Source organism: Macrobrachium nipponense, chromosome 36 (assembly GCF_015104395.2).
Source record: "Macrobrachium nipponense isolate FS-2020 chromosome 36, ASM1510439v2, whole genome shotgun sequence".
NCBI lineage: Eukaryota > Metazoa > Arthropoda > Malacostraca > Decapoda > Palaemonidae > Macrobrachium > Macrobrachium nipponense.
The window spans coordinates 65009511-65018404 of NC_087220.1; the positions used below are offsets into that span (position 1 = coordinate 65009511).

General features: G+C 36.3%; 1 long non-coding RNA gene across 1 annotated transcript; it reads right to left on the minus strand.

Annotated features, from left to right (window-relative positions):
* Window positions 1-752: 752 nt before the first annotated feature.
* LOC135203793 (uncharacterized) lies at window positions 753-7078 on the minus strand. The gene is made up of 3 exons (XR_010312023.1): window positions 6925-7078; window positions 2847-2937; window positions 753-1849 (listed from the first exon to the last, which is right to left on the minus strand). It is a non-coding gene; the product is annotated as an uncharacterized LOC135203793 (long non-coding RNA).
* Between the last annotated feature and the right edge of the window lie 1816 nt (window positions 7079-8894).

Sequence of the window (8894 nt, forward strand, 5' to 3'; positions counted from 1 at the left end):
AGCCTTGATTAAATTTATAGCTTCTGGTCGCACGCAGGTTGGTGGCAAGTAGAATGCAACTTCCCTCAACTGTGTCGTATTTTTTACATTCTGTCCCTGGTAGATCGTGGCTACTTTTAGCACAAGGGTTTATCTCCAGTATTTGCACACAATCAGTCGCAGATGTGCACGCGTAAGTAAACACACACAATACATGTATGCACCTGCGTGTGCGCAAAACCTGGAGATAAACTTCCGCACTTATAATGTTTTGTTCCTACTAATGTTTTTATAATGGTTATTTTATCTTCAGTTTACCTTTGTAAAATAACGTGTCGTCCTTAAATTTTCAATATATATATATATATATATATATATATATATATATAATATTAATAAATTTATATATATATATATAGATATATATATATAATATTATAGACATATCTATATATTTATTATTATGTATTATATTATATATATATATAATATATTTATGTATTCCTTGGACCAACCCACTTGCATGTGTGCAAGGAAAACTGAAATACAAAGAATAAAATTCTTTTGGTTTTTAGCTAACGCACGAGAGAACGGCAAACACTGCAACATTGCAGTGACATTGGTGGCAATTTGGAACTTTCGTTTACTCAGTTTTGGTCTTATTTTGCTTCTATTTTCGAAGCTTTGTTTTTTTTTTTTTTTTGCAATGTCTTATAACTCGTTATCAAATGTGGAATTTTAAAAACTACATCAATTTCAAAGAAAAGGTTACAACACACTTCACTTTATTGCTTTCAAAATCAGACTGATTACAATTTATGAAGGAAGCAACGTTACAAATAAACAGAACATTAAGTGATACACAGATCCCACATTTGAGATAAACGTTAAATGCATTGTTATAAGGTTATGCTTAAAGAGACTACAAGCCATGTCAAAATGGTACACTGGTGAACATACTAAAACCTAAAATCGACTTTGACTCTCAAGATACTACTTTAAAATGGTTTGTGAAGGATAAAGAAAGATTATGACATTTTCTGTCATAGGACTAAACCATTAGTTAAAAGATAAGTATTGATACTTCCAGTTTTAACATCGATTTTGTAGGAAGTTTGCATTTTCTAAAGCTAGATTTCACTGGCCAACAAAAATCATAGTTTGAAAAAGTCCATTTCACAAGGAGAATTTTACCAGCGAGTCTCAGATATCCCGAGAAACCCAGAATTATGATGTATTGTCAGTTATTATAACCCTACATTTGAAATTGAGTTTTCCATCACTGTATTAATCTTTGTTTAGGATTTTTTTAAGGATATTGTAAGGTTTTGCCCTGCGTATGTAGACCATACACTCAACTAATTCTAGATGAAAATTACAGTTCAAAAGTGACTTTAGTTTCCCCATCATCTCTTAAGAAGGAATTTAACAGAAGGACAACACACCTTAGTAATCTGGTGCAAGTGGCAGTTGGTCATAACGACTTTTCTCGCCCCCCCCCCCCCTCCCCCCAATGAAAAGCAATAGTTACTGAATGAATAAGAATGAACACTACCGGCTGAACTCTCTGATCATGAGACGATGCTATTGTAAGAGCATCTCTCTAACAGAGCCGGTAACAAACAAAAGCAGGTAAATTGCTTTTATGGTTTACGACAGCCGTTGCCTTTCCAGGCCTGCTCGCAACAATCGTATTGGTCTTTGTCTTTATAATCCCTTTTGCAACACTCTAGGTCTGCCACGCAAGAGCCTGAATCACCTCTCACGAGACACTTATTGCATTCATGATTCCTCTGATCGGCGATGGATGCCGGCACCAGCGGAGGACGATTTCCAGACTGACGTTTGATGCGAGATCCTGCTACACTTCCTGTGGTGAAAAAAGAGAGGAGAATGTAGAATCCATCTGTCAAATTTCTATATTCTGCGTGCATGTTCTACTGGAAGATATCTGAATTTAATGTCATAAAGAAAAGGTTAATCTATAGCAGTGGTTCCTAAACTTTTTTTCTGTCATTTCCCCCTGCACCCCGTTCAACTAACCAGATTTCCCCCTTCATGTGTATGAGGGAAAGAGTAGTTAAAACACACTGTGACTATTTACTAATTTATATTTCAAATGTATAAATGTACCGATAAACATATAGTTACAGAGTAAAGTGGATAGAGAGCGGTTGGTAATAACTAACCGCATAGCCATGGAGAGCGGTTAGTAACAAATAAAAGGACTTTTGTTTGCTCTTCTACTTTAGAATTAAATTAGTGAGAAGGGGGATTTTTTTAGTTAGTAGGTAGTGTAATTATTTCCCCCCTGGTAGCTTCAAATCACCCCCCCCTACCCCCCCGGGGGGGGAATTTCCCCCAGTTTGGGAACCACTGATCTATACAGCCATGAAAACCTTATTTTACCGTTAGCATTTTAAGCCACTATTTCTCTACAGTAGTTTACCATATAACGTCAATGACTGCAATTAATGATGCTGGAATTACGTAGTTAAAATTATGCTATCAGGTACATGAAATAATGACTATACTGTTTTTTTTTCATCTGTCCATCCGCCTGTGGTGTTTTTGTATGGTAACACTGCGTCCCGGGCTTTAGATAGTTACATTCAACGATTATAATAATATCCTATTTCGAATATTAACGGTGTAATTCGCATACAGTAAATTATTAAAACACTTTTCAGTTGCAAATGTACACCCAGATATCCTTTTATTTACCTAAAACTTACAATAGCGTAACTATCTAAAGCCCGGGACGCAGTGTTACCATACAAAAACACCACAGGCGGACGGACAGATGAAAAAAAAACAGAGTATAGACACATGAAGAATACTTGATAAAGGAAACTTTTTTTGCATACCAGCAACTTCTTCCAGCAGGACCAGGCAGAACAGAGCCACGATGCTTGCTTGAAGGAACCTCATTATTTTCGATAAGCGCCTCGGAAAGACCTGAGAGAGAGAGAGAGAGAGAGAGAGAGAGAAAGAAATGGGACGAAAAAGTTGTTATATTCTTCTTCTTGTGACGTTTATCACAATTCAGAGGCCACAAAAGAGTTTAAGTAGACTACGGATGGATTTAGATTCACATTTCTAGACCTACTGGAGTCGTCTGAAAGATTTTTTCTTAAAGTGATTGAAGTAATGTACAGTTACAGGAGATGGACAGAAAATGATTAATTTCACTTATAATAAGTTTCGGTGGAAACAGTCACCTACATCACAACTAATTTTAAACGTAAAATATTCTTTTTAATTTCCATGAATTTCTATGTTTCTGTGTGTATTTGTGTTCGATTATATATGTCTAGACTTTATTGTCTAGTTGTTGTAGTTCTTTGTATCCTTGGCAAAGTCAAATGATTTGTCTCGTCTTCATTACAATTACTAAACCGTGGTCTTGCCCGCGCTTTGAGCATACAAATTCTTCACTGCATCTCTCTCTCTCTCTCTCTCTCTCTCTCTCTCTCTCCCTCTTCTCTCTTTTCTCTTCTTCTTCTTCTTCTTCTTCACGGGTACTGAGTCAAGTTATCGTCATCTTGATGGGTCTAGGCCACTGGCAACTAAAAAAAAGAAAAAAAAATCATTACGGGGTGGAGTGAATATGCTACTTCATCCATATTTTTCCTGAACCCGTAATCCCCTAATACCATTGATCCAGATCAGTAGGCGTAAGTTATATGACAAAAAAGAAAAAGAAACACTTCTAGTCTCCCAATAATGTTTAGGGAATCACTGTACTAAACATTAAAGAATTACATACTATACAGCCCGGTTATAACCGCTTACAATTGAAAACTTCAATTTTCACATGTGTCTCAGCAGTAGTTTCCCTGAATGATCGGTTTCCCTTGTTCTACAAAGGTCCTAGCGTCGCCCTTACCTAAGTGAAGAAGACGAAGATTGTCTAGAGTCCAGACGCTTTTAGAAATCAAAAGGTTGAGTACCTATTAAGAGAACTCAGAAGATATGGGGACGTTAAAAAAGTAGGAAATATGGCACTAGAAGTAAGGAAAAAGATCTATGAAACAGTAGTTGTACCAACTTTATTTGCCAACATAGAGACGGAGTAACGTAACGGAAAGCGAGTTGAATGCACTAGAGAAAATGCAATACAGGATCCTCCGAGGAATGTATGGAGAACCTAAGGGCACGCCGTATTGGGGAATTATAGCGGAGTCCGGCATATGGCCAGTAGCCTACAGAATTGATTATAAGAAGATAATGCTTTTCCACAGCATAATATATTCGGAGGAGAATGATTGATAAAAGAAATAGTTGAAGATCAGTTAAGAGCCCCATAGGGGCAATGTTGGACAAAAGTGTGGTGAACATATGCACCTAATATGATATAGAAATTAATCAAGATATCCAAGAGACTTTGAGAAAAAAGAGAAAAGAAATGAAGAAGCTGAGATTCATAGATGACTTCGAGGAAAACAAGTACATAAGGGAACTGGAAACAAAGGAAGCTTGTTTCAAAATGAAAGCCAGACTTAATATGCTGAACTTAAAGGCTAACTTCCGGGGCAAATTTAAGGAAGAGGTCTGTGAAATATGTAGAGGGAGGAGGACACCACCAACATTCATTCACATGTAAATTGCTACAAAAATTAGATCAGGATATAAATTTAGGGACACTGATAATCCCCTAACAGAAATCTGGGAGAATATATAAGGATAGCCCTCAAAATTAAGAATGTTCTCAACCTCGAAAGCGATGGATGTCAAAGCGAAGTAGCACGGCTCTGCCTCACTTATAAAGAAGAAGAAATGAAAGGGAGTTGGGATAAAAGTAAATAAAGCTTTGCACCCATAGAGGGTATATACCTGCAGTTGCGATCTCTATACCAATACTACGTAGTTCGGTGGTCTTCCACCAGGGCGGCGTTGCAAAGCCTTGCGTCCATTTTTAAAGGTCTGCTAGCCCAGAAATTGAACAAGGATTAGCGCAATTGTGATTTTTTAAAATGTTAATGTTTAATAAATAAGTGTTTAGCAAATTTTTAGGGTCTAGTGAGTGTTTATTGAGTGTTTATGAGGAAATGTTTAGTTTAGGGTTTAGTGAATGTTTACTGAATGTTTAGTGTTTAAGTAATCAAATAATGTTCAAAGTGAAGTAGCACGGCTCTGCCTCACTTATAAAGAAGAAGAAATGAAAGGGAGTTGGGATAAAAGTAAATAAAGCTTTGCACCCATAGAGGCTATATACCTGCAGTTGCGATCTCTACACCAATACTACGTAGTTCGGTGGTCTTCCACCAGGGCGGCGTTGCAAAGCCTTGCGTCCATTTTTAAAGGTCTGCTAGCCCAGAAATTGAACAAGGATTAGCGCAATTGTGAATTTTTTAAAATGTCAATGTTTAATAAATATGTGTTTAGCAAATTTTTAGGGTCTAGTGAGTAAGTGTTTATTGAATGTTTATGAGTAAATGTTTACTTTAGGGTTTAGTGAATGTTTGCTGATGTTTAGTGTTTTGTGAATGTTATTGAATCTTTATTATGCAAGTCCTCAGTGAATTTGTAATAAGTATTTAGGGTTTTAATGAATGTTTCGTGAATGTTTAGTGTTTAAGTAATCAAAAATTGTTTAGTGCAAGTTCGAGTAAATATTCAGAGGATGTGTTGTGAGTGTTTAGAGTTGAGTGAAAATGTTATATGAATGTTAGTGTTAAACAGCTGTTTAGTATATAAGCATTCAGTGAATGTTTAGCAAATGTTTAGAGTTTAGTGAATGTCGAGTGTGCAAAATGTTTAGGGAGTGTATAGGGTTTGGTGAAGGTTTAGTGCATGGTAGCATTTAGTGAATGAATGTTTAGTAAGTAGCTTTAGTTGGTGTTTAGAGTTTAGTGAAAATGTTTTGTGAATGTTAGTGTTTAACGAATGTTTGGTGAGTAAGCATTCAGTGAGTGTTTAGGGTTTAGTGAATGTTTGTGTTTAGTAAATGTTTAGTAAGTATTCAGTGCATGTTTAGTGAGTGATTAGTAAATGTCTTATGATTGTTAGTGTTTAGTGTATATTTAGTGTGTAAGTGTTTATTTTGTGTTTAGTGAGTGATAAGCATATGTTCATTCACTGTTTGATGTGTGTTCAGGGGTTTAATTAGCATTTAGTGTTTTGTGAGTATTTAGCGTTTAGTGAGTGTTTAGGGTTTAATGAGTGTTTACTGGATAGTGAATGCTTAGTAATTATTTAGTGAGTGTTTAGTGCATATAGAGAGTGCTAAGTGGATGTTTAATGTACAGTCAGTGCTTAGTGAATGCTTAGTGATTGTATAGTGTTTAATGAATATTTAGGATTAAGTGAGTCTTTAGTGAATGTTTACTGTATTTGAGGTATAGTGAGTATATGAGCGTTTAGTGTATTGTGAGTGCTTAGTGATTGTTGACTATCCAGTGAGTGTTTAGTTAATGAGTGAGTGTATGTTAAGTGTAAGTGTTTAGTGGGTGAATAGTGAGTGTGATTGTACATTACTGTTTAGTTAGTGCTTAGTGACTGTATTCTAAGAAAGTCCTGTAATTTACAGAAACCATTTATGCTAGACACTGCTAAGACCCAACAGCAGATGTTTAGGCCTTGACCACAATGGTTGGAGTGCTTAGGCCAACCTGTTTTTGTAAGGTAATTTTTCTCTGTGAAATTGGGTCCAGTAATATAATAACAATAATAATATAACAGTATGCCAGTAGTAAAAATAATATTAATGCTAATAATAATAAAATAATAATAATAATAGTAAAGAGATAAAAGTAATAGTAGTAATAAAAATAATAAAAGTAATACAGTATTGTACCATGAGCTGGTCAAACGTTAAGCAGGGAGATCACCACTCCAGTGATTGACGCTCTATGTTTGCACCTTATAAAGTGTAGTGTGCACGCAACTGTGTTTGTAGAGTGAGCGCTAGAAACCAGGAACCAGGAACTAGTCAAAACTTACTGTGCCTGCAACTGTGTTTGTGGCGTCAGCGTTCAGGAACCAGGAAACCGAAGGACTGGACTGGGTAAGGAACAACGAGCGAATGAAGTAGCTGGTAAATGCGGTGGTTTAAATATGAGCCTTAATGGATCTCCAGGGTTCAGGACAAAGAGATTTTGTCTTCGGTGATTGGTGGCTGCCAAACAGAGGGAGGAGTTTGCAAGCAGTGGCATAGAATAACCAAGCACCTGACTCTTCCTCAAGAATCTTAAGTACATCCGAAGCTGTGTTTAGTAAGCTGCGAGTTCCTGATTCCCTTCAATATAATATAACATATGTGCACCTTAAAATGTTATATATACTTCAATATAAACAAGCTTGTCCTCAGGTTATGTAATCGGTATATAAATCTTTATGTGTGTGTTTTTCCCTGGGCACAAAACACTTTGTTCCTCAATCAATTTTAGGAATAATACTCCTGTTAATGCTTAATTTGTATTGCAGTTTACACCAGTTTGGCGCGTCTATACTAAACGGTGTCCACCACGAATAAGATATATTTCCTTTTTTTCTCTCTCTCTCTCGAATTTAACCGGTAACAAGCTGCACCTTATCGCGAATTGCTTGGTATAAAAGGTCGTAACTTCACAAAAAGAAAGAAGAAAAAAAGGTATTAAAATTTTCACTGCGTAGATTTTTCTGCTTTTGAAGCTGGTAACCGACAAATAATAACGAGAAAGCCTTATGGATAAAACTAGGCCCTTTAGGATGGATCTATATATAAACCTGGCGGATAAAGATGAGTTGAGAAAGTCTTGTTGCTATGCTTTCCGTGACCAGAACGTATCACGTCAGAAACTCTTTACGCCTGAAGACTCTATAAACATGGCTGCGTATTAATGATTCGTAACGTGTTTCTCGTTTCATTGCCTTATTATCTGTAAATAATTCTCTGTTTTAATTATATATCGATGAATATATGAGGCGTCTAAGGAGAAAGGGGCGTATATACCAGAAAAATAAAAAAACTTAAAACGTTGCTCTAGTCATGTTCTTTCCAATGGTATGACTTATAAGCCCCTGCGCCATTATCTATAAGAGCTATTCTAGGTTGAAAACCAATGTTTTTCTCATCTGAAAGATTATGGCCAAAATTAACTCACGCGGTTAATTAGAAAGGGACTTATGCGACTCGACTCGGTAAAAGGATACAGAAATACACGCATTGGCCTTCTTGACGGCCAATCAGGATCTTCCGAACGTGATAGCATTTCTCCTCGTAATGGTTGCTTGCCGGCCAAGCCAACCACATCACCAGTTTTACAGCACATAGAGGAGGGGTTTTCAACCTGGGGTACGCCAAGGGTCTGTCAGGGGGTACGCGCTCCCCATGGCACACGAAGGAATGCTACATACCGACATTCAATGTGCTACAGTAGCAGAAACTGCTCTTCGGCCAATTTGGATAGTTAATGAAAACAGTTTCAGCCATTTCACTATCTTTGTAGCTGATGTAATAATAATGTATTTTGCTTTTGCAGCTCAGTACCATAACCTTGAACATTTACTGCATAGCCAGAGATAAATAATAATGAAATATTGTCTATTTTTTATGCAATTCTTTGTTTATGATATTATTGGTTATGTTAGGAAAGTTATGTACTTACTTCTTCCCCTCTGTACAGTTTCTCTGAGTTGGTTTTGTTTTCCACTTTATACAAAGTAAAGGGGGTACATGACTGACATTACAAATACCAGAAAGGTTACGTGGGGAGGAAAAGGTTGAAAACTCCTGAATAGAGGAATGTAATACAGGTAGACTTTTAGAAAATCTTAGTGGTCTTGGTTCTTATAATTAATTGAGAATCTGAGTTGATCGAAATACTTCTCAGAAAACCAGATCTTAACCTTGACTATTAGTCTTATCTCTTGTTTTTAAGTAAATTATTCAATAATTAATTTAAAATGTAAACTGTTTCATTTCTGTTTTA